We start from the raw sequence: 27,099 nt of genomic DNA on the forward strand, positions 1-27,099 counted from the left end.
ATTGTTGTTGAAGTATATAATGATCTCCTGGTCCTGCTCATTTCACTCAGCATCAGTTCGTGTAAGTCTCTCCAGGCCTTTCTGAAATCATCCTTTTGGTCATTTCTTAAAGAACAGTAATATTCCATAATATTCATATACCACAATTTATTCAGCCATTCTCCAACTGATGGACATCCATTCAGTTTCCAGTTTTTAGCCACTACAAAAAGGGCTGCCACAAACATTCGTGCACATACAGGTCCCTTTCCCTTCTTTATAATCTCTTTGGGATATAATCCCAGTAGTAACACTGCTGGATCAAAGGGTATGCACAGTTTGATAACTTTTTGAGCATAGTTCCAAACTACTCTCCAAAATGGTTGGATTCGTTCACAACTCCACCAACAATGCATCAATGTCCCAGTTTTCCCGCATCCCCTCCAAGAATTCAGTTTTCTTACCCATAAAATGAGATATTTGCCTTAACTGACCTGTAAGTTTTCATCTAGTTCTAAATCTATTATCCCACTTACTATTTCTGTGACCTTGGGAGAAGACCTGACATAATCTGACTCCAACTAGTCTTTTCTAGATTTATTTATCTCTAATTTCCTTTATAACACTGTATGTTCCATCCAAGTAGACCAATTTGCCATTCCTCATTTTTGATGCATAATCTTCTACCTCTCAACCTCTGCACAAATTCTCCCCCATTCTAGAATGACCTCTCCAACTTTTCCTCTTGGAGGTGTTATCTCTATTCATGGCTGATGTCTAGAACCAATTACTACATGCAACTTTTTAAAATCACATCAGTTTTTATTTATTATTGTTCCTCCCCTCACCACATATTCCAGAATGATTTTATATTTACTTTTTCATATTTTAAAATTTACTTATCTTCATGCAATTTATAACTTCCTTAAAAGAAAGATTATTCATTTATGTTTATATACCTCCAGTGTCTAGCATAATTCCTGGCACATTCATAAATGTTGCATTTGAACTTGTTTCCTATTCTGAAAAGACAGGTCACTTACTTAATGAGTTGGAGTAGGATGGTATAAAAGGACATGTATTTGAATCATAAAATCTGAATTTGAAACTTAACTCAGTATCACCATGAACAAATTATTTAACTTTGCTGAACCTTAGTTTCGTCATTTATAAAATAAAGAGTTTAATCAGAAGTTTAATTCCCCTGAAACTCTAAATCCATGATCTCATGATATTCACATCCTTTCCAGTTTGAAATCCTGTTATAGCATGTTGTCTTATATTTTGTTTTGTCTTATAATAAAGTGGCTTTTTCATTTTGAGCCTGTTTTCCACTCCTTAAAAAAATCCAAAACAGAAGGAAATCATTTTTCAATAACATGTGCTCAAGCCCAGGAATAGAGATAGCTCCTTGTCATGAGCCTGATAAAACTGGAGACAACATTAGTTCTTAGAGAAATGGCAAGGAGGATTAGGGGGCATTACTAAAGTGACAGGCTTTAATCTTGTGGCTGTAGTAAGAGACCACAAAGCAGGTCATTGCAAAGCTTTTTTCTAGGGGACTTTTTATTTCTGAAGAGACACTTAATTGTTTCCAGTTATCAGCACATCTGTGTTACATGTTTCCAGCCAGAAGCAAAATGATGAGGTATGCAAGGCTAGTTTTCAGTATCCCCATCCTTCCATTGAGCACTGCCTTCATTGTAGTAAGCACAGCACTTCAGATCCTAGAGAGACTTCAGAACATAGACTTAGAAGGAAAATTAACAAAGAGAAAGAAAGCTACTTACTAAAAGTCAATAGCAACAAGCTTATGGCAAAGACAATTTATAACCAAGTTTTCTTTGATTCCTAGCCCAGGAATGGGAGATATGATACTATAGGACCCCAAAACAGTTCAAAGTGGAGTCAGAGAACCTGGGTGTGAATCCATCCCTGCCAATTACTATACTTATGACTCAACAAATCACTAACTTAGTGATACTTCAATTTTCTAGTTATAAGAGGGTTGATAGATTGTCCTTAAGATATCTTTCAACTTGAATGGCACAGTGAATAGAGTTAGGGAGTTTGCCTCTTTATGCATCCATTACATATAGTACAGTGCTTGACAAATAGTATGAGATTCATAAATGTTTATTTAATTATAAATGAATACCAGTACAAATCCTGCCTCAGATACTTAGTATCTCTGTGACCCTGTGTAAGGCACTATGGTCTTTCAGTTGCAATTTCCTCATCTGTAAAATGGGAATAATAATAGCATCAATTTTCCAAGGTTTTCAAAAGTATCAAATGAGCTAATATATGTAAAGTCCTTTCCAAACTTCTATGCATATGTTACTTATTAGGATGTTGCTGCTCTGTTATTTCAGTTGTGTCTGATTCTTTCTGATCCCATATAAGGTTTTCTTGACAAAAGATACTAGAGTAATTTGCCATTTCCTTCTCCAGAGCATTTTGCAAATGAAGAAACTGAGGCAAATTGGGCTAAATGACTTGTTTAGAATCATACATATAGTATCAAAAGCCAGATTTTAATTCAGAAAAAATGAGTCTTTCTCACTCTAGGCCCAGGACTTTATACACTGTGCCCCCAGATGTCCAATATTATATATATATATATATATATATATATATATATATATATATACACATATATATGCCTGTAGAATTTTCATTATACCATATGGTTCCTGGATTATATTTTTAGCTGCCTCATACTTTCTCTTACTCCAATTGCTTTATCTTGTCCGCACTCTCCCTTCCTTCACTGAAAATAATCAGTGTTCCATTCTTTCAAGTTTCTACTCTATGCTAGATAACAAGAGTTATTATAATATGAACATCTCTTCTAATGTACTAGTTAAGCTCTTACTCTTTCCAGGTAACAGAATATTTTAAACATTGCTTAAAACAATATTTGCCCAAAATCTTCATTAGTTTCCTTACTGCCTGCCATATAAAGTATATACCTACATATACAAGTATTTAAGTACCTGCATAAAATGGCTCCAATGAGCCTATTCTTCTCTATGGGCTTGGAAAAGCCAGTCTCTTCCCAGTACTCTATGTTCTTTCCCTTTATCTTATCTTGTCCCTCTCCTAAGCCTTCAATAGATTCTGATAACCCACTTTCTTGATCTCTTAACTAATGATTTCTTTTTTTTTTTTTTTTAAATCTAACTCAGGTGCTACTACTTCCATGAAATCTCTTTCCTGACTTCTTTTCAACTTCCATGGTAAACATGATACTTTTCACAAATCTTATAGCACTTTGCCCCAACATCTCCTTTGTATGTACTGAATTCTTTTTTCTAACATAGTTGTATATGTCATGTCCTTAACTTCCCCCACTATCAATTATTCCTAGTGATAGAGGCTGTTCTTTTTAATTATCCCTAATAAATAGTGATTTAGAAATAAAAAAGTAATTATTTTTGATTGAATAGAATTAAAGTAAATATCTAGAAGTCTCCAGAAAGCCTTACATATAGAGTAATTCAATGGTGGAAATTTCAGAAAAATAGAATTATGGAAGAGGAGATATTTATAGGCAGAAGAACTTTCTATTGGTATATATCCATAAGAATATGCAAACTGACACAGTCCCAACTAAGATCCAATATATATATAATTATCCCTTCCATATCACAACTTTCTAAACATAGTTTCAAATATATTTCAGTTTGGCATAAGAAATTAAATGGGAATTTTTTGGAGTTTTGGAGAAGCCAAAGATAACATGCAAAGGCCAGCAGATGACATAGATCCCATGGCCAAACATTTACAACAAGATAATGTAAAAGTAATTTAAAAGAAAAGGGAAGAGATTCAAAGGGGGAGGGAGGAATCCTAAAGAGGGTGAGCATTGTGATACAAGTGGGGCACATAAATTTAAAACTGGGAAAGAGGCTTAGAGGGGGCAAGAAATAGAAAAGCATAACCTGGAGACATTAGGATGGCAGGAAATACAGAATTAGTAATTTTAACTGTAAATGTGAATGGGATGAAATCTCCCATAAAGAGGAGGCAGAAAGCAGACTGAATCAAAAGTCAGAACCCTACAATATGTTGTTTATAGAAAACACATTTAAAGAAGAAAGATGCATACAGAGTAAAGGTAAAAAGCTAGAGAATAATCTATTATTCTTCAGGTGAAGTCAAAAAAGCAGGGGTAGCCATCCTTATCTCAGATCCAGCAAAAGCAAAAATCGATGTAATCAAAAGAGATAAGGAAGGAAACTATATCTTGCTAAAGGGTAGTATAGCCAATGAAGCAATATCAATACTAAACATATATGGACCAAATGGTATAGCATCTAACTACCTAAAGGAGAAGTTAAGAGAGTTGCAAGAAGAAATAGACAGCAAAATTGTAATAGTGGGATATCTCAACCTTGCACTCTCAGAATTAGACAAATCAAACCACAAACAAATAAGAATCTAGAAAAAATAACAACAAAATTCATATGGAATAATAAAAGGTCAAGAATCTCAAGGGAATTAATGAAAAAAAATCAAATGAAGGTGGCCTAGCTTTACCTGATCTAAAACAGCACCAAACCCATTTGGTATTGGCTAAGATATAGATTAGTTGATCAGTGGAACAGGTTAGGTTCACAAGACGGAATAGTCAACTATAGCAATCTAGTGTTTGACAAACCCAAAGATCCTAACTTTTGGGATAAGAATTCATTATTTGACAAAAACTGCTGGGATAACTGGAAACTAGTATGGCAGAAATTAGTCATAAACCCACACTTAACACCGTATACCAAGATAAGATCAAAATGGGTCCATGATTTAGGCATAAAGAATGAGATTATAAATAAATTAGAGGAACATAGGATAGTTTATTTCTCAGACTTGTGAAGGAGGAAGAAATTTGTGACCAAAGATGAACTAGAGACCATTATAGATCACAAAATAGAAAATTTTGATTACATCAAATTAAAAAGCTTTTGTACAAACAAAACTAATGTAAACAATATTAGAAGGGAAGCAACAAACTGGGAAAACATCTTCACAGTTAAAGGTTCTGATAAAAGCCTCATTTCCAAAATATATAGAGAACTGACTCGATAAGAAACCAAGCCATTCTCCAACTGATAAATGGTCAAAGGATATGAACAGACAATTTTCAGATGATGAAATTGAAATTGTTACCCCTCATATGAAAGAGTGTTCCAAATCACTATTAATCAGAGAAATATAAATTAAGACAACTCTGAGATACCACTACACACCTGTCAGATTGGCTAAGATGACAGGAAAAAATAACAATGAATGGTGGAGAGGATGCAGGAAAACTGAGACACTGATACATTATTGGTGGAGTTGTGAACGATTCCAACCATTCTGGAGATCAATATGGAATTATGCCCCAAAAGTTATCAAACGGTGCATACCCTTTGACGCAGCAGTGCTACTACTGGGCTTATACCCCAAGGGAATACTAAAGAAGGGATAGGGACCTTTATGTGCCAAAATGTTTGTGGCAGCCTTGTTTGTAATGGTTAGAAACTGGAAAATGAATGGATGCCCTTCAATTGGAGAATGGTTGGGTAAATTATGATATATGAATGTTATGGAATATTATTGTTCTGTAAGAAATGACCAGTAGGATGAATACAGAGAGGCTTGGAGAAACTGACATGAAATGTCAGAAAAGTGAAATGAGCAGAACGAGGAGATCACTATATACTTCAACAATGATACTGTATCAAGATGTATTCTGATGGAAGTGGATTTCTTTGACAAAGAGATCTAATTCAGTTTCAATTGATCAATGATGGACAGAAGCAGCTACACCTAAAGAAAGAACACTGGGAAATGAATGTAAACTGTTTGCATTTTTGTTTTTCTTCCCTGCTTATTTTTACCTTCTGAATCCAATTCTCCCTGTGCAACAAGAAAATATTTTGGATCTGTATACATATATTATATCTAGGATATACTGTGACATATTCAAGATATATATATATATAGGACTGCTTGCCATCTAGGGGAGTGGGTGGAGGGAGAGAGGGGAAAAATCGGAAGAGAAGTGAATGCAAGGGATAATGTTGTAAAAAATTATCCTGGCATGGGTTCTGTCAATAAAATGTTATTATAATAAAAAAAATTTAAAAAAACAAATAAAGAAATTAAAGAGGTAAATAGAATATTAGAAAAATTAGGCATGATAAATCTTTGGAGAAAACTGAATGGAGGCAGAAAGGAATATACTTTCTTCTCAACAGTTCATGGAACCTATTAAAAAATTGACCATATATTAGGACATAAAGACCTCAAAATTAAATGCAGGAAGGAAGAAATATTAAATGCTTTCTTTTCAGATCATGATGCAATAAAAACTACATTCAAGAAAAAGTTAGTGGTAAATAGGCAAAAAAGTAATTGAAAACTAAATAATCTCATCGTAAAGAATGATTGGGTGAAACAGCAAATTATAGACACAATTAATAATTTTTTAAAAAATGACAACAATTAAACATCATACCAAAATTTGTAGGATGCAGCCAAAGTGGTACTAAAGGGCATTTTTATATCTTTAGAGGCTTGCTTAAATAAAATATAGAAAGAGAACATCAATGAATTGGGCTTGCAACTAAAAAAGCTTAAAAAAGACCAAATTTAAAACCCCCAATCAAATACTAAATTTGAAATTTTAAAATTAAAAGCAGAAAATAATATTGAAAGTAAAAAAAAAATATTGAACTAATACATAAAACTAAGAGTTGGTTTTATGAAAAAAAAAACAATAAAATAGATAAGCTTTGGTAAATCTGATTAGAAACAGGAGGGAGTATATTTATGCCCACCTGCATTTTTGATTTCCTTCACAAGCCTATTGTACAATATTTCAGAGTCTGATTCTTTTTGTACAGCAAAATAACGTTTTGGTCATGTATTCTTATTGTGTATCTAATTTATATTTTAATATATTTAACATCTACTGGTCATCCTGCCATCTAGGGGAGGGGGTGGAGGGGTAAGAGGTGAAAATTGGAACAAGAGGTTTGGCAATTGTTAATGCTGTAAAGTTACCCATGCATATATCCTGTAAATAAAAGGCTATTAAAAAAAGAAGAAGAAAGAAACAGGAGGGAGGAAAATCAAATTAGTAGTTTAAAAATGATAAGGGAGAACTTTCCACCAATGAAGAGGAAATTAGAGCAATAATTGCCCAACTTTATGCCAATAAATTTGATAACCTAAGTGAAATGGATGACTACCTCCAATAATGTAGGCTTCCCAGATTGATAGAGGAGGAAGTAAATTGCTTGAATAGTCCCATTACAGAAAAAGAAATAGAACAAGCTAATAATCAACTCCCTAAGAAAAAATCCTGAGGACCAGATGGATTTACATGTGAATTCTACCAACCCTTTAAAGAACCATTGACCCCAATGTTATATAAACTATTTGAAAAAATATGGAATGAAGGAGTCCTACCAAATTCCTTTTATGACACAGACATAGTACTGATACCTAAACTAGTTAGGTTGAAAACAAAGAAAGAAAATTATACACTAATCTTCCTAACGAATATTGAGGCTAAAATCTTAAATAAAATATTAGCAAAAAGATTGCAGAAAATCATCCGCAGGATAATAAACTATGATCAATTAGGATTTATACCAGGAATGTGGGCTGGTTCAATATTAGGAAAACTATCAGTATAATTGGCCATATTAATAATCAAATTAACAAAAAACATATGATCATCTCAATAGATGCAGAAAAAGCATTTGACAAAATCCAACATACATTCCTATTAAAAACACTCAAAAGTATAGGAATAAATGGACTTTTCCTTAAAAAAATCAGCAGAATCTATTTAAAACCATCAGTAAGCATCATATGTAATGGGGACAAACTGCAACCATTCCCAATAAGATCAGAAGTGAAACAAGGTTGCCCACTATCACCATTACTATTCAATATTGTATTATAAATGCTAGCTTTGGCAATAAGAGTTGAGAAAGAGCTTAAAGGAATTAGAGTAGGCAATGAGGAAACCAAATTATCACTCTTTGCTGATGATATGATGGTACAGTTAGCGAACCCCAGAGATTCTACTAAAAAATTATTAGAAATAATCCACAATTTTAGCAAAGTTGCAGGATACAAAATAAACACACATAAGTCATCAGCGTTCTTATATATCACTAACAAAATCCAACAGTCAGAGTTACAAAGAGAAATTCCATTTAAAGTAACTACTGATAATATAAAATACTTAAGAATCTATCTGCCAAGGGGAAATCAGAAACTTTATGAGCAAAACTACAAAACACTTTCCACACAAATTAACCCTGATCTAAACAATTGGAGAAATATTAAATGCTCTTGGATAGGGCGAGCAAATATAATAAAGATGACAATACTACCTAATCTATTTGTTTAGCACTATACCAATCAGACTCCTAAAAAAACTATTTTAATCACCTAGAAAAAATAACAACAAAGTTCATATGGAAAAACAAAAGGTCAAGAATTTCAAGGGAATTAATGAAAAAAATCAAATGAAGGTGGCCTAGCTGTACCAGATCCAAAATTATATTATAAAGCAACAGTTACCAAAACCATTTGGTATTGGCTAAGAAATAGATTAGTTAATCAGATTATAGGTTAGATTCAAAGGACAAAACCTTCAATAGCCTTAATACTGTAGTGTTTGACACACCCAAAGACCCCAGCTTTTGGGATAAGGACTCACTGTTTGACAAAAATTGCTGGGAAAATTGGAAACTAGTATGGCAGAAACCTGGCATTGACCTACACTTAACACTGTACACAAAGCTAAGGTTCAAATGGGTTCATGACCTAGGCATAAAGAATGAGATTATAAATAAATTAGAGGAACACAGGATAGTTTACCTCTCAGACCTGTGGAAGGGGAAGGAATTTATGACCAAAGAAGCACTAGAGAACATCACTGATCACAAAATAGAAAATTTTGATTATATCAAATTGAAAAGTTTTTGTACAAACAAAATTAATGCAGACAAATTTAGAAGGGAAGCAATAAACTGGGAAATATTTTTACAGTCAAAAGTTATGATAAAGGACTCATTTCCAAAATATATAGAGAATTGACTCTAATTTATAAGAAATCAAGCCATTCTCCAATTGATAAATGGTCAAAGGATATGAACAGACAATTCTCAGATGAAGAAATTGAAACTATTTCTAGTCATATGAAAAGATGCTCCAAGTCATTATTAATCAGAGAAATGCAAATTAAGACAACTCTAAGATACCACTACACACCTGTCAGATTGGCTAAGATGACAGGAAAAAATAATGATGATTGTTGGAGGGGATGTGGGAAAACAAGGACACTAATACATTGTTGATGGAATTGTGAATACATCCAGCCATTCTGGAGAGCAATTTGGAACTATGCTCAAAAAGTTATCAAACTGTGATCCTTTGATCCACCAGTATTACTACTGGTCTTATATCCTATAGAGATCTTAAAGAAGAGAAAGGGACCTGTATGTGCAAGAATGTTTGTGGGAGCCCTTTTGTAGTGGCCAGAAACTGGAAACTGACTAAATACCCATCAATTGGAGAATGGCTTAATAAATTGTGGTATATGAATATTATGGAATATTATTTATTGGCAAGAAATGACTAACAGGATGATTTCAAAAATGCCTGGAGAAACTTACATGAACTGATGCTGAGTGAAATGAGCAGGACCAGAAGATCATTATATACTTCAACAACAATACTATATGATGATCAATTCTGATGGACCTGGCCATCTTCAGCAATGAGATGATTCAAATCAGTTCCAATGGGGCAGTAATGAACTGAACCAGCTACATCCAGTGAAATAATTCTGGGAGATGACTAAGAACCATTACATTGAATTGCCAATCCCTATATTTTTGCCTGCCTGCATTTTGGATTTCCTTCACAGGCTAATTGTAAATATTTCAGAGTCCGATTCTTTTTGTATAGCAAAATAACGGCTTGGTCATGTACACTTATTTTCTATTCAATTTATTATTTAATATATTTAACATGTATTGGTCATCCTGCCATCTAGGCGAGGGGATGGGAGGAAGGAGGGGAAAAATTGGAACAAAAGGTTTGGTAATTGTCAATGCTGTAAAATTACCCATGCATATAACTTGTAAATATAAAGCTATTAAAAAAAAGAATATTTTTCACTTCAGGGGGAAAACAGGTTTGATTTGTGTTCATTTTCAGTGGTTACCTTAAGTCTATTTTCAAAGACCAGGTATCTGAATAGAACTGCCTTCAGGAATAGGTCAAGAGCTCTGTTCTAGACATCTGTCTATTAAAGAAAGGTCCACCGAATATTTTCCTTTTCATGAAATACAGCGTTAATAATCATCTCATTGATTAAATACTGTTTCATATAGATTCGAGCTGTGTTACCTGGGACAAGTCACTTTATATTCCTTAACCTGAATCAGTAAAATGAAATTAATGATAGCACCTAACTCACAGGGTTATTTAGAGGATGTAATATAAAATGAGGTGATATACTATCTAATACATGGTGTGTGTGTGTGTGAGTGTGTGTGTGTATGTGTGTGTGTGTATAAAGGAAGATTTTGCAAACCTTTAGACTTTGTATGCATATTAATTTTGCTACTGATTCTACCTTGATTCTATGACTCTCATTGAACATGGATATGCCCAATCTCAGAGTAGATCATAGAGCATTAACTTATAGTCTTGTGAATCTTCTAGTTAAGATACATGTCATTTTATTAAGATGATCCCAGCATGGAGAGTAGGTTCTTAGACTTTTCAGGGCTAATAACACCAAAAATCTATTTTAGCAAGCCCCATAACATGATTTTAAATAATCACTAAACTATCCTCCTATTCTTTCCAGTTATTCCTTGTCATTTAGTGTAATGTAAGAATTTTTATTTTTATTGTTTAATGCTAAGAGCATTGGGAGCGATATATAAGTCAAAGCTGTTTGAAATGCATTAGCAATGTGTTTGGCTATGCTAATAATCTTCTTGCATTGAATGGGTGTTCAGGTTTGTAAGTAACCAAGCTTGAGAGTTTTTGAGGAATACAAGATGACCAGTCTTATCTCATTTTAAAATTCTTTGAAAGGAGTCTAAATATTTATAAAGTCTCATTATAATTACAATGAAAAGTGCCCCAATTAAAAAAAACAATTAAAGGAACATCATTCAGCTCTTCCTACTTTGAGAAAAGTAAGTGCTTATTAACTAGTGATTTGAGGAAATCTAGAATTCTCCTTTTTCTCCCTAAAGTCCTCACTTCAAAACTCATTCTCTTATAGTTGAATTGACTTTCTGCTCAATCATGATTAGACTCCATCCAACCTTATAAGGAAAGCCCATTGTGCTCTTCACAGATTTGGATGGGGATAAATTCTTTGAACAGGTTGTCCAAAGCTGGGATAGTCTGACTGTAGAGCCAGACTTTGTCCAAAGATTGACATGACGTCCCTGTCTCAGTCCCTCTTGGTAATGAGCTTATTTCTCAGTGTAATATTCATATTTTCATTGTTAATTGTTAAGGAAGCAAAGTTGATTGCCACACTCTGGAACACCAAGTTTTCCAAGGGTATATAACCTGTGATTCCATCACCATGATTGTCTTTGGCATTCAAGAGTGGAAGCAGTTGAAAATGGTAGAAATGGAGGAGAAAGGAGAAATGGTAACCATCTATAGAAGGAAGGAAACAGCAGGGAAAAAAAGGGGAGGCAAGGGTAAAGTAAAGAATGTCTGACATCTCTCATATGGCAGTCCCAGGTAGGGAGTCATTTATCAGGAGAGGAGAGCCTCAGAGTAGAAAGGTCCTTAAGGTGGCAATCTGGCAAATCAGGAAAAGGAAGAAAAATATACTGCAAGTGAATTCATGAATTAGTGAGGGAAGATAGGAAAAATAGATTGTCTGCACTTATAAAGTCTAAGATTCAATTTACTAAGCATTTAGTATGTGCCTATTATATGCCAAGCACTGTGCTAAGTGCTGGAAAAAGATGTATCCCATTAACTTATAGTTTAGTAATTTAATGCAATACAATACCAATAATACTAATAATTGGTAAGAAACATGCCATTCTTAGTATATGATCTCATTTGGTGATTTTCACATACACCTCTCTGTGCTGCATACTACAGTAAATCTGAACTGGTATACCCATACCCAGTGAAAGTACTACAATCAAGGCAGAATCAGTAGCAAATATAATATTTATATAAAGTCTAAAGGTTTGCAAAATATTTCTATATATATGCATATATATATATATATATATATATATATATATATATACATACATACATACATCATGTTTAAGATAGTATCTCATCTTGTATTGCATCTTCTAAACAACCCTGTGAGGTAGGTGCTATCATTATTCTCATTTTACAGATTCAAATTAAGGAATATGTAGTTACTTGTCCAGGGCAACATGGTTCAAAGATATATAAAATAGTATCTGAATCCAAAGTTTGATATTCTATCTACGATATTAGTCATGATAAAACTGATTCATGCCTGGGCAATGCTTCTGTGGATATATCTCTCTCTTCCATCCCCTGTCAAAATAAAATTAGCCATAGCTGTGTCACAGAGAGTTGTGTCCCCTTATTTTTTCCCATTGTGCTCTCAATGACCTTCCTCTGTTATGGTAAAACATATAGATTCTTGAATTTATAGTCAGAGGACATGATCTCTTCCATTTCCTGATTGTGTGATATCAGGTGCATCTATTAATGTCTCAAAGGCTCAGTTTCTCCTTTTATAAAATGAAGGAGTTGGATTATATTATTGTTAAGGACTCTTACTGCTTTTATCCTCAAGTTTCTTTCATCTTCTGGTGCTTCCTTGAGACCTCACATTCTTCTAAATACAATTTTTATTAGCATCTTTTTCAAAACTGACTTCTCCACTTCCCATATCCCTTGAAGAATGAGGCCTGGAAGAACTGGCATATTCTGAGTTCCCCATGACAGTATTCAATCATCTTTTGTTACCATAATCCAATGACCCTTCAATCTTTAATTTTCTTGTTAAGCCTTTCAATCTTAAAGTCTGGAGGATCTCTGGATGGACCTTGGTCTTAGGTGGAGAAATGATGAAGACAGGACAGCCATCACGAGGCTAGTCAAAGATCGAGTCTGGAATCTGGAATCTGGAGCCTAAAGTCTTCTACGTGTCTGTGGCTGAGAGAGCTCTTCTGTGTCTGACACTCCCTTAAATCCCTCAGTTCAATTACATCACTACAACACACTGAGCATGTGAAACTATTACATCACCATATCACATTAAGTATATGTTTATAGAACCATTATCTCACACTGAGTAGGTGCTTCTCTATAAGCACCATGCAGTCCTTGATTCAAGTATACCTTTTCAGAGTTCTGTCCCTCTACATCTTCTGCTTTCTTTTGTTTTAGAACACAGGTGGTCACTCCCTCCCTGACTTCTTGGGAAGGGTGGTGAGAACCCCAAAGAGGAGGTGATCATACCCTCCTTGACTTCTTAGGAAGGGTGGTGAAAACCACCAAAAAGGAGATGATCAAGCCCTCGCTGATTTGTCAGGAAGGAAGATGAAAACACTAAAGGAAAATGGGGAGTCAAACCAGATATTGTTAGCAGGTTTCCTCTGGGCTGAAATTGAAAAAGCTATACATAAATCCATCAGCATGGGAGGTATTACACAAGCACATAGTAATATAACACAGGCTAGTAGTGATGTAACAAACAACATGAATACACATATTTATAAGTCCTAGAAGGAGACTATATAAATAATCATCACACATGTGCCATCTTCAGCAGCCAAGAGATAGTCCCAAACCAATCTAATGTACATTACTTCACATGTCAAGGAATCCAATGATTCCTGCAAGTTTTGAAGTCCTGAAATAGTCTTATTATGTGTCAGGGAATGCAATGACTCATGTGGATTTTGAAATCCTAAAACAGTCTCATCAACAAATTTTTTTTTATGTTCATGAGGCAATTGCCACACACATAGGGTTCAGTGGCACACGTTGTCAGAAACGGAACCACCAAATATTTCTTGGGTCTTTTTCTTTGTTTCAAGGATCTGTTCCATCTCTCTCCAATGGACAAGGTGAATATGGCTCACTGGAACCCATCTGATTCCTTCTCCATCTGTAGAGATACAAGCAAATCCTTTCCCTCAAGAAGTTAACCTATCTGGTCACTTCCATTCACCACTTTATGGGTCTCTCTCCATCATCTGGTGATTATCTAAAGGTAGTGAAGCTGCTTGCACCAGATACAAACCTGTCTGCTGGAGCCAGTATCTCCATCAAAAAAAAAAAATTAATAGTATAGAGAACTAAATGTAAAAGTTCTCTAGGGTTATCTGGGGGTCCCCTTTTCTTTTGTTTTTGGAGGACTGTCTTGATATCTCTCTTTCTCCTCTCTACTATTGCCTGTCCTTGAAGGTTAAAAGGTATGCCAGTGGTATGTAAAATCTGATATTGTACACAAAAGTGTGCAAAATGTTTAGAAGTATATGCAGGTTTATCATCTGTTTTTATTGCTTGTGGCATACTCATAATTGTAAAAGCTTATATAAGGAATTCAGTGACCACTTGGGCTGTCTCCCTTGATGCTGATATTGCAAAAGTAAATCCTGAAAAGGTGTCTACTACAACATGGATAAAAGACAGATGACTAAAAGATTTATAATGGGTCACATCCATTTGCCAAATTTCAGTCTCAAACCACGAGGGTTCTTCTCTGGAAGGAGCATAGGAGCATGGAAAGGAAGGCAAGCTGTACAGGCTTTTACTTCTTCCCCTTTTATTATCCCAAATTGAAAATATAAAGCTCTAGCAGCCTGATGATATTTAGAATGAGATTCTTGGTATGCCTGAAATAAATGAGTATTGGCTAACAAGGTTAGAAGACTATCTGCCTTTAAGTTTCCATAAAAAAAATAGGACTTGGAAGTCCACTATGAGAGTGGTGTGTAAGATATAAATCTTACTTTGATGCTTTCTCACTTGTTCTTGAATTTCCTTTAAGAGCTGATGTATATTAGAAGCTACAAATTTTATTTAGGCGATGGCAAGTCTTTGTACCACATCTACTGAATAGGCCAAATCAGATATATTCATATTTTCTGGATAATAAGTAAGAATTAGCATGATTGAATAAAATACATTCTGTTAAGTGGACAGAAAAGGAGTTCTGACGACTTTATTTATAGTTAAGTCATAAGAGTATACAGCACAAATTTTATGTTTGGATGCATCTGTAAAGATAGTTGGTCCTTTTAAGAGGAACTTTAGAAACCTTCTCTTCAAAAATCCATTGCCAATTATGTAATAGCTGGATTATCTTTAATGGAGATCCGTGTGTAAAATTTGGAGCTTTGTCTAATAAAATGGGCCACTCTGGGATAGTTTAACGGCATACATTAATTTGTACATTGATATAAAAGGTGTATATCTTGTCAGGTCTAATCCCAGATAATTATACTACTCACTTAATGGCCTGTGGTAAAATTCTAGCCACAAGCCCTGGGTAAGAAGTAAGGCTTTGTTCTGTTTGTGCTGAGAGGTTTACCACTCTATCACATTGTGCCCTTGATGAAAGACTGCTGTGGGTGTCTCTTTTGTATCAAAAACTGATATTTCTAAGGGTTTTTGAGTAACTCTTTCAACTACATTGGATAAAGCCAGTTCAACTTCTCTCAAAGTCTCTTGAACTTCTTTTGTAAGGTAGCATGGAGAATTTAAAGCAGTGTCTCCCTTTAAAATGTCATATAATGATTGTAATTGATAGGTTTAAGCCTAACATTGGAGACATCCATTGGATATCTCCTATTAATTTTTGAAAATCATTTAAGGTATTCAACTTTTCTGTTCTTAAAGAAAGTTTTTGTACTGTAGGCACCTTTGGATATACTTCATAATTTAAATATTGAAAAGGAGCATGTCTAATTTTTTTCTATAGCTATAAGCAATTTGTAGTTCCTTAGTGTTTCTATGGTCTTTTGTAGACATGCTTCTAGAATTTGTTCCTCAGGTGCACACCCCAAGATATCATCCATATAATGTAATAACATAACTTTTGGAAATGCTTTTCTTACTGAGTTAAGAGCAGCAGCAATATACATTTGCCACATAGTTGGCTATTTTCATTCCCTGTGACAAAACTGTCCATTCATATCTCTTATAAAGCTCAGCTAAATTAATGCTGGACACAGAAAAGGCAAATCTTTTTTATATTCTCCTTATCTAGAGGGATAGAATAGAAACAATCCTTAATGTCTATAACCCAAAGAAGCCATTCTCCAGGCAACTGAGTAGGAGATGGAAGTCTAGGCTAAAAAATTCCCATAGTTTCCATCTGTTCATTTATTTTTCTTAAATCAGTCAACATCCTCAATTTTCCAGATTTCTTTTTTTACAAAAAATTCAGGGGAATCCCAGGACTTAGAGAAGGTTGTAAGTGTGCTCAGTCAAGTTGCTCCTGTACTATATCTAATAAGGCCTGATTTTTTTTTTTTTTTTTACTTTTTAAGGGGTACTGTTCTACCCACACTCGTGTATCAGTTTTCCATTGAATGGGAACAGGCGAGAGTGCAGGCAGGCCTTCAACAGCAGCCTTTCCTAAAAAGCCAAAGTACTCAATTGTAATCCTAACTGTTGTAAGATGTCTCTTCCTCATAGACTGATGGGAATTTTTTAAACTACAAAAGGAGTAAAAACTCCTGTTTCACTTTCAAATATCCATCTCAAAGGAGTAGCATTAATTTCAGATGCTATTGCTCCTTCTATGCCAGATATGTAGGTATCTGCCTTAATATTTGGCCAATGATTGGGCCAATTGGCACCTCTAATGACTTTATGATCTCCAACCCTTTCAAAGGTATGCCATTTATATAGATAGTGAGCATAGAATGGTCAGCTGTAACAGCTGCTGTCTAGAATATTCCTCCATTCTGCTGCTGGGAGTCAAAATTTAGATAAATATCACCAAATTGCTATTAGGAATGTTTTATCAATAAATCTGATGCAACTACTTCTCCTGGGTGATAAGTCACACATTATCTACCTGTATCAGTGACTGTGATATTAGCTATGCATTCCCTAGTTTCCCAAATCAGTGTATGGATAGACACTGTTTTGTAAGCACTCTCAGGAAGTGAAATGGTCAAGGCTACTGTGCCTGGAGGCAAAAGATTTATGGACTGAAGAAGAACAGATTTCACCTCTTTAGGGGATATCTCAGTAGTCTTAGCTGCATACAGCTCTATTCTCCCCCAATTGTAATCACTTTCTCCCATCAAGTTGCTTCTCAGCTGATTAATCATGTCAGAATACTAAACTTCTAGAGACACTGTGGGTTAACATTGGCTGCCATAATGACCCAAGTGTTTTTTGCCTGGGGCCCTGGAGCTGAGCCCTGCTTCTTGTTTCCCTGAGTCAATTTACATTCTGATGCCTACTGGAAGGCTTTGTTGCATTTTTGACATAGGGTTTTGTATCTTGTTCTCCCACCCTGTTTTTTCACTTTATCTTTATGCCAACATTGAGCTTTCAAATGCCCTACTTTACCACATTGACAGCATTAACAAATGTCTCTGGAAGTCCCTTGCCAAAAAGAATCTTGTCTTCCCATATTCAGATAATGAAACAGTTTGCATCATAGCCTGGTTATAAAAGATATTTTTCCCACTCTGACACAGCATCTTACAATCTCATCTAAAGGATCATCCTTGTGTAGTCCCAGTATAATTCTACAAACCACATTAGCATTTTCCTTAGCAAATTGTCTTATAATTTCTGTTGCAGCATTTTCACTAAAAGTTTGTATGACAGCTGTCTGAAAATGTCCCACAAAATCAGCAAGGGATTCATTTTGACCTTGTGCTATTTTTGTGAAGGCTTCCCCTCTATCTTGTCTTCCCATGCTTTGATAACAGCAGAAGTAATTTGCTTTTTGCCTTTTGTGATCATGTCATAGGGGATGGACAAAGCTGCTGTATGGGTGGTGCTAATGGTGTCACTGTCCTTCCCACTCCTCCTCTTCCCTCCACCCAGGAAGGTGAAATTGAGGGAGATGGGGAATGCCTTAAGGGAGCCTGCTCAGTATAAGTGAACTATGAAAGTGAAAAGCACCACACCCCTTAAATTCATCAGAGCTGTACTTAACTCCTTTCTTGTTCAATTCTCCATGCTTTTCAGCTGCTTTGTCAATACCATCTCCCTCCTCCTGCTCTTTCTCCTTACCTTCCTTGTCTGACTGTCCACCTTAAAACTTTTCCTTTTTTTAGAACTTGTGGGATTCTTTAAAACCAATTGAATTATGTTGTACATAAGGAATGTTTCCTCAGTAATTGAATCAGGGCCTATAGTTTTATAATATTCAATTAGTTGCTTTCCCACTATTTCCCACATATCTGGCTCTAATTTTTCTTCTTTAGATAGGCAAAGAGACATGCTGTCTAATGTATTTATCAGTCCAATGCTCTGCTTCTAAGTTACCAACAAGCCTTGTTTGTTTATTAACTTAACTATGCATTCTACACATTTCCGGTGGAGTGGAGAAGGCTCTTTTCTTAGTATTTGCCCCTTTTCAGCTGAAAAACGAAAGTGACTGGTTTAACCTTTAACAAAGTTTCCTGCTTGTCTATTTTTATACTCACCTTATGTCTGGGACAGGGACTTCTCCACTGAGCTTATGATCATGTCAGTTGAACTGCTTTGTGCCCTGCTTTGCAAGGCCCTGAGTTCCTGGGGCCCTGTGTTAGGCACCAAAATGTAATGTCCAAGACAACTTTCTGGAAGATCTCTGGACTGGCCTTGGTCTTTAGGTGAAGAAGTCATGAAGGTAGGACAGCCACCCTGAGGCTGGTCAAAGATGGAGTCCAGAGTCTGGAATCTGGACTCTCAAGTCTTCTCTGTGTCTGTGGCTGAGAGAGCTCTTCAGTGTTTGAGACTCCCTTAAAAACCACATCATTACATCACATTGAGCATGTGTGACCATTACATCACCATATTACATTAAGTATATGTTTAGGGAACCATTATCTCACACTGAGTAGGTGTTTAACTATAAGCACCATGCTGTCCTTTATTCAAGCATACCTTTTCACACTTCTGGCCCTCTACAACTCCTAATTCTAGGCCCAGAATTCTATCCACTGAACCATATAGTGACCTCTTCAAACTGGAATTAGCCCTGTAATTAGTAACTTCAATATGCACAATTGGTGAGACTATGTTGTAAGGGCAGAAAGATAGTCTTCCCTCTTCCCTCATCCACATGAATGTGGAATGTCCTAAGAAGTCCTTGATCTTCAGCCTTTTTATTCAATCTTTTCCATTCTTGGTATAAAGAGTTGAGTATGCAGTCTGACCTGATAGCTCCAGGCACAAAGATCCTGAATCTATTCCAGGTATTGAAACTAAAGCAGCAGCAATACTCTGAGCAGCAAAAGTTGGGGATAACACCATAACAGAAATATATATTACCAGCTTTTGATTTGAACTTGTCAAGAACTCTGTTATGCGTGATCTGAGCTAAATAGGAAAATTAGTCTGTTCCCTGTTTTCCTACCAAGAGTAATCATGTCTTCTAGGTATTGGAGAAAATGCTTGTATGCTTATTTTGGCTATATCTTTGAAGTAAATACTATACTTATTAGAATTAATTTGATATTAAGTGGTGAAATAGAGTTGGAGTATTAGTCACTGGGCCTATAAAATCAGGAAAATAGCCGGTGAGGGTTTCAGTCAAAAGAGGTGGAAATCCTATTTCATTTTTTTTTTTTTATTTAATAGCCTTTTATTTGCAGGATATATACATGGGTAACTTTACAGCATTAACAATTGCCAAACGTCTTGTTCAATTTTCACCCTCTTACCCCCCCCCTCCCTAGATGGCAGGATGACAGTGAATGTTAAATATATTAAAATATAACTTAGATACACAATAAGTATACATGCCAAAACATTATTTTGCTGTACAAAAGAATCAGACTCTGATTTGTACAATTAGCTTGTGAAGAAATCAAAAATGCATGTTGCATAAATATAGGGATTAGAATTTAATGTAATGGTTTTTAGTCATCTCCAGAGTTGTTTTCTGGGCATAGTATTCAGTTCATTACTGCTCCATTAGAAATGATTTGGTGAATCTCGTTGCTGAGGATGGCCTGATCCATCAGAACTGGTCATCATCTAGTATTTTGTTGAAGTATATAATGATCTCCTGGTCCTGCTCATTTCCTCAGCATCAGTTCTGTAACTCTCAGGCCTTTCAAATCATCCTGTTGGTCATTTCTTCAGAACAGTAATATTCCAAATTTTCATATACCACAATTTATTCAGCCATTCTCAACTGATGGACATCCATTCAGTTTCCAGTTTCTAAACCATTACAAAGGGCTGCCACAAACATTTGTGCAATACAGGTCCTTTCCCTTCTTTATAATCTCTTTGGGATATAATCCCAGTAGTACACTCGGATCAAAGGTATGCACAGTTGATAACGAGCATAGTTCCCAACTCTCTCCAAAATGGTTGGATTCGTTCACAACTCCACCAACAATGCATCAATGTCCCAGTTTTCCCGCATCCCTCAACAATCATCATTATTTTTTCCTGTCATCTTAGCCAATCCACGGGTGTGTAGTGGTATCTTAGGTTGTCAATTTGCATTTCTCTGATTAATAATGACTTGGAGCATCTTTTCATATGACTAGAAATAGTTTCAATTTCTTCATCTGAAGTTGTCTGTTCATATCCTTTGACCATTTTCAATTGGAGAATGGCGATTTTTATAAATTAGGTTAATTCTCTATATATTTTGGAAATGAGGCCTTTATCAGAACTTTTGACTGTAAAAATATTTTCCCAGTTGATTGCTTCCCTTCTAATCTTGTCGGCATTAGTTTTGTTTGTACAAAAACTTTTCAGTTTGGTATAATCGAAATTTTCTATTTTGTGATCAGTAATGATCTCTAGTTCTGCTTTGGTCATAAGACCTTCCCCTTCCACAGGTCTGAGAGGTAAACTATCCTATGTTCCTCTAATTTATTAATAATTTAATTCTTTATGCCCTAGGTCCTTGAACCCATTTGACCTTATCTTGGTGTACGGCATTAAGTATGGATCAATGCCTAGTTTCTGTCATATTAGTTTCAATTTTCCAAATTTTATCAAACAGTAAGATCTTATCCCAAAAGCTGGGATCTTTGGGTTTGTCAAAGACTAGGTTGCTATATTTGTTGACTGTTTGTCCAGACCTAATCTATTCCACTGATCAACTAATCTATTCCTTAGCCAATACCAAATAGTTTTGGTACTTGCTCTATAATATAATTTTAGATCTGGTACAGCTAAGCCACCATCATTTGATTTTTCATTAATTCCCTTGACAGTCTTGACCTTTTGTTTTCCATATGAACTTTGTTTTTATTTTTCTAGGTCATTAAAATAGTTTTTGGGAGTCTGATTGGTATAGCGCTAAATAAATAGATTAGTTTGGTAATATTGTCATCTTTATTATATTTGCTCGCCCTATCCAAGAGCATTTAATATTTTTCAATTGGTTAGATCAGACTTAATTTGTGGGAAACGTGGTCTAATTTTGTCATAAAGTTTCTGATTTTCCCTTGCAGATAGATTCCTAAATTTTTATATTATCAGTAGTTACTTTAAATGGAATTTCTCTTTGTAACTCTGACTGTTGGGTTTTGTTAGTGATATATAAGAATGCTGAATACTTATGTGGGTTTATTTTATAACCAGCAAATTTGCTAAAGTTGTGGATTATTTCTAATAATTTTTTAGCAGAATCTCTGGGGTTCTCTAAGTATACCATCATGTCATCGGCAAAGAGTGATAATTTGGCTTCCTCATTTGTATTCTTATTCCTTTAATCTTTTTTCTTTTTCTCAGCTCTTATTGCTATAGCTAGTGTTTCTAATACAATATTAAATAGTAAAGGTGATAGTGGGCAACCTTGTTTAACTCCAGATCTTATTGGGAATGGTTGCAGTTTGTCTCCATTACATATGATGCTTACTGATGCTTTTAAATAGATGCTGCTGATTATTTTAAGGAAAAGTCATTTATTCCTATACTCTCAAGTGTTTTAATAGGAATGGATGTTGGATTTTTATCAAAATGGTTTTCTGCATCTATTGAGATGATCATAGGTTTTTTTAATTTGGTTATTAACATGGCGAATTATATTGATAGTTTTTCCTAATATTAACACCCTGCATTCCTGGTATAAATCCTACTTGATCATAGTGTATTATCTTCAGATGATTTTCTGTAGTCTTTTGCTAATATCTTATTTAAGATTTTAGCATCAATATTCATTAGGGAGATTGGTCTATAATTTTTCTTTCTCTGTTTTCAGCCTACCTGGTTTAGGTATCAGTACCATGTCTGTGTCATAAAAGAATTTGGTAGGACTCCTTCATTCCTATTTTATCAAATAATTTATATAAGCATTGGGGCTATTTGTTCTTTAAATGTTTGGTAAATTCACATGTAAATCCATCTGGTCCTGGGATTTTTCTTAGGGAGTTGTTTATTGCCTTTTCTTTTTTTTCTGAAATGGGACTATTCAAACAATTACTTCCTCCTCTTTAGTCTGGGAAGTCTGTATTTTGGAGGTATCCATTTCCTTAGGTTATCAAATTTATTGGCAAAGTTGAGCAAAATAACTCCTTATTATTTCTCTAATTTCCTCTTCATTGGTGGAAAGTTCTCCTTTTCATTTTAAGACTACTAATTTCATTTTCCTCCCTCCTTTTCTAATCAGATTTCCAAAGGCTTATCTATTTTATTGGCTTTCATAGAATCAACTCTTAGTTTTATTAATTAGTTCAATAGTTTTTACTTTCAATATTTTAATTTCTCCTTTTAATTTTAAATTTCCAATTTAGTATTTGATTGGGGTTTTTAATTTGGTCTTTTTTAGTTTTTTTTAGTTTGCAATCCCAATTCATTAATCTTTTCTTTCTCTATTTTATCCAAGTAAACCTCTAAGGATATAAAATTCCCTCTTATTACCTTTGTGCATCCACAAATTTGGTATGATGTCTCATCCATTGTCATTATCTTGAGTGAAATTATTAATTGTATCTATAATTTGCTGCTTCACCCAATCATTCTTTAAGATGAGTTGTTTGTTTCCAATTACTTTTGGTCTATTTCCCCTAACTTTTGTTGAATGTAGTTTTTATTGCATCATGATCTGAAAAAGCATTTACTATTTCTGCTTTCTTGCATTTAATTTAAGGTCTTTATGTCCTAATATATGGTCAATTTTTGAATAGATTCCATGAAGTGCAGGAAGAAAGTATATTCCTTCTGTCTACATTCAATTTTCTCCAAAGATCCAACATACCTAATTTTTCTAATATTCTATTTACTTCTTTAATTTCTTTCTTATTTGTTTTGTGGTTTGTTTCTAATTCTGAGGTGCAAGGTTGAGATCTCCTATATTACAGTTTTGTTGTCTATTTCTTCTTGCAACTCTTCTTCTCTTTAGGAAGCTGAGTGCCATACCACTTGGTGCATATATGTTTAATTTGATATTGCTTCGTTGTTTATGCTCCTTTAGCAGGATGTGTTTCCTTCCTATCTCTTTAATTAGATCAATTTTACTTTTGCTTGATCTGAGATAGGATGGCTACCTCTTTTTGACTTCACCTGAAGCATAATAGATTTTGCTCCAGCCTTTTTACCTTTACTCTATATGTTATCCCCTGCTTTAAATGTGTTTCTTGTAAAAACATATTGGGGTTCTGACTTTGATCCAGTCTGCTATCTGCCTCCTCTTTATGGGGAGTTCATCCCATTCACATTTACGGTTAGAATTACTAAATCTGTATTTCCTGCCATCCTAATAACCCCAGATTGTGCTTTACTTATTCTTGCCTCCCCAACCCTCTTTCCCCTTTTCAAACTTAATGTCCCCTCTTGTATCCACGATCTTATCCTCTTTATAATCCCTCCCTCCCCTTTGAGTCTTTCCCCTTCCTTCCTTATTCTCTTTTCTTTTCCTTTTCCTCTCCCCCGTTTTTAATGAGGGCAGAGAATTTTCTCTAAAACAAATGTCAATTATTTTTTCTTGAGCCAACTCTGATGAGGTAAGATTCCACTGTTCCTCCCCTCTCTAAATTCCCTCAGATATGATAAGTTTCCTTAGCCTCTTTGTGGGATGTGGTTTCCCTCTTTTTATCCCTCCCCACCTTTTCTCCATCATCCTTTTCCATATCTACTTCCCTTTTATATTTATATCAGTACAATCAAATTATCATGTATTCTTTTTGTATATCACAACGAAATACAATTCTCAAGGTTATTTTACCTTTTCTGCATCTCTTAGGTTCTATTCTTGGAGATCAAATTTTTGTTTAATTCTGGTTTTCTTCAGAAACAAATGGAAATTCATTTGTTTCATTAAATGTCCATCTTCTTCCCTGGAAGAAGATGCTCAACAACTGGTAGTTTATTCTTGGCTGCATCCCAAGTTCTTGTGCCTTTCGGAATATCATTTCAGGCCCTTCTTTCCTTTAATGTAGAGGCAGCCAGATCTTGGGTGATCCTATTGTGGCACCTCAGTATTTAAATGGTTTTTGGCTGCTTGTAAATTTTTCCTTAATCTGATGGTTCTGAAATTTTGACAATATTCCTTGGGGTTTTATTTTAGGGTTTCTTTCAGAAGGTGTTCGATGAATTCTTTCAATGCCTATTTTACCTTCTGATTCTATTACATCTGGGCAGTTCTCTTTGATGATTTCTTGGAAAATTGTATCTAGGTTCTTATTTTCATCATAGTTTTCGGAAAGTCCAATAATCCTCAGATTATCTCTCCTAGATCTATTTTCCATGTCTGTCGTTTTTGCAAGTAGATAATTCATGGTTTTTTCCATTTTGTCATTTTTTTTTTTGCTTGACTGATTCTTGCTGTCTCAATGAATCATTAGTTTCAATTTGTTCAGTTCTAATTTTAAAATTATTTTCTTCATTAGCTTTTTACTTCTTTCTGTATGTCCAATTGAATTTTTGAATGTATTGTTTTGGTCTGTGGAATTTTTTTCCATTTCACTAATTTTTTTTTTTTTTAGTGAATTATTTTCTTTTTCCAATTCACAGATCCTGCTTTCTTGCGTGTTCTTTGTCTGTTCCAATTCACGGATCCTACTTTCTTGTGAGTTCTTTGTCTTTTCCATTCCAAATCCTACTTTCTAGTAATTCTTTATTTTTTCAATTCGTATTTCAGGAGGTTGCTCTCTTGTAAGGCTTCTCTTTCCTTTCCCCATTTATCTTCTACTCTCTTTTGGACTTTTAATGGTCTCTTCTGAGAGCATTATGTAAAGGAGGACAATCTGATGCATTTTGCTGTTTGCGGTCTCTTCAGGTTTGCTGACCTGCTCTTTTTCTGCATAGAAGCTGTCGATCGTTCTTTTCATCTTTTTATTCATGTTTTAAAGCCTTTGGTATGTCTCCTAGGCAAGGGTTAAGCTTCCTCTGCAGAGCAGGGAGATGTAAACCGATTTCCGGCTCCCTGGTATAAGTGCTCTGAGTGAGGGTTTTCCTTCCCCCAACAGGAGGTGGATTCAGCACTGGCCGAGCTATCAAACTGCTTAGTAGGGCTGGTGGATTATCGGTTGCCCTGGGCTAGAGACTAAGGGTGAAAGTGTCACTGCCCCAGGCCGGAGCCTCTTGTGGGACTGTGAGTATTAGCAGCTGACCGCGAACAGACCACAGACCGCAGACCACGACCGCGGACTGCAGACCGCGCAAACTCCCCAGCGTTCTGCCTGTCAAATCAGCCCTGGAAAAGCTCTATGGCCCAAGCCAGGCTCCCCACTGTCAGATTGAGGCTAACCGGGCTGTGTCCTCCTGCTGTGCAGGATCCAGCCTTCCCAAGGAGAAGCCCCGTCTGCGGGTTGGGGCCGCACTTGTGCTGAGATCTGTGCCTTCACCCTCAGTTTGAGACTCTCCTTGGAACCTAATTTCTCTCCCCGTCTCGTATCCCCCCTGGCCCCGGAACCAACCTTTTTGGCGAGACTGCCAGATTTTCTTAGCCGGTGAGTTGTTCTACTTCTTATCTTTACGTTGTTAGCAGTCAAGACTATTTTTGAGGCTCGATATAATATTGATAAAGAGGGTAAGAGAAGAGCTTAGAAAGTCGCGTGTGTCTTCTCCGCCATCTTGGCTCCGCCCCCGGAAATCCTATTTCATAGTCTCTGACAACTCTAAAAGGATAAAAATGTAATAGTCTTGGCCCTCAGAAAGTAAGACTAGAAGCAACCATATTAAATGAGTATCACACAATCTAATAAATAACAAATATTTAATGACTTTTAAAGTTCTATATGTCAGCTATTCAATCAACAGGCATTTATTATCATCTGTTAGGAACTAGGCACTATGCTAGACCGTAGGGATAAAAACACAAAAATAAAGTTGTCTTGGACCAAAATAACCACTTATTAAGTACTCTTTTTTTTTTTTTTTTTTTTTGCAGAACACCCAGCTAGACTCAGGAGAGACAAAGAATATAGATAAGAGTAGAATCCAACAAATGTTTATCATTACTGCTTCCTTAACAAACTCTCTAGTTCTGTTTCCTTGAATTTTGAGTAGGAAAACAGATGCAATTGGCAAGCAAAACAAATATTTGGTGCTGAAAAATCTTGTATGTCTGGAAATGCTTGCTTCTTGAGACCTCAAGGAGATGAATCACTTTTTATTTTACCATATTATAATATAAAGTGAGATTTTCCTTCTACTTCTTTTTGAACAAGTTAATAATTAAAATATTTAAAAAGCAGAAATGCCCATTTAGATAAAGTGACAAAGATAATGCACCTTAGAAAACTGAACTTAGAAGTATTAGGTATTAAACAATTTCTAGGTTCAAAAAGTTTTATAGGATTATTTTCTCTTAACATCACACTCAATCTTTGACCCATCTTCTTCTTTCCTTAAAAAAAACTCCATTAGCACAATTTCTCCCTGAATTGTGTCTCCCTCAGGTTGGTATAATGGTCTTTGATTTTCATTTCCCCAGAAATAGAAAATATATTTTCAGGCTATAGAATG

The sequence above is a fragment of the Sarcophilus harrisii genome, chromosome 2 (genome assembly GCF_902635505.1).
Source record: "Sarcophilus harrisii chromosome 2, mSarHar1.11, whole genome shotgun sequence".
Classification (NCBI taxonomy): domain Eukaryota; kingdom Metazoa; phylum Chordata; class Mammalia; order Dasyuromorphia; family Dasyuridae; genus Sarcophilus; species Sarcophilus harrisii.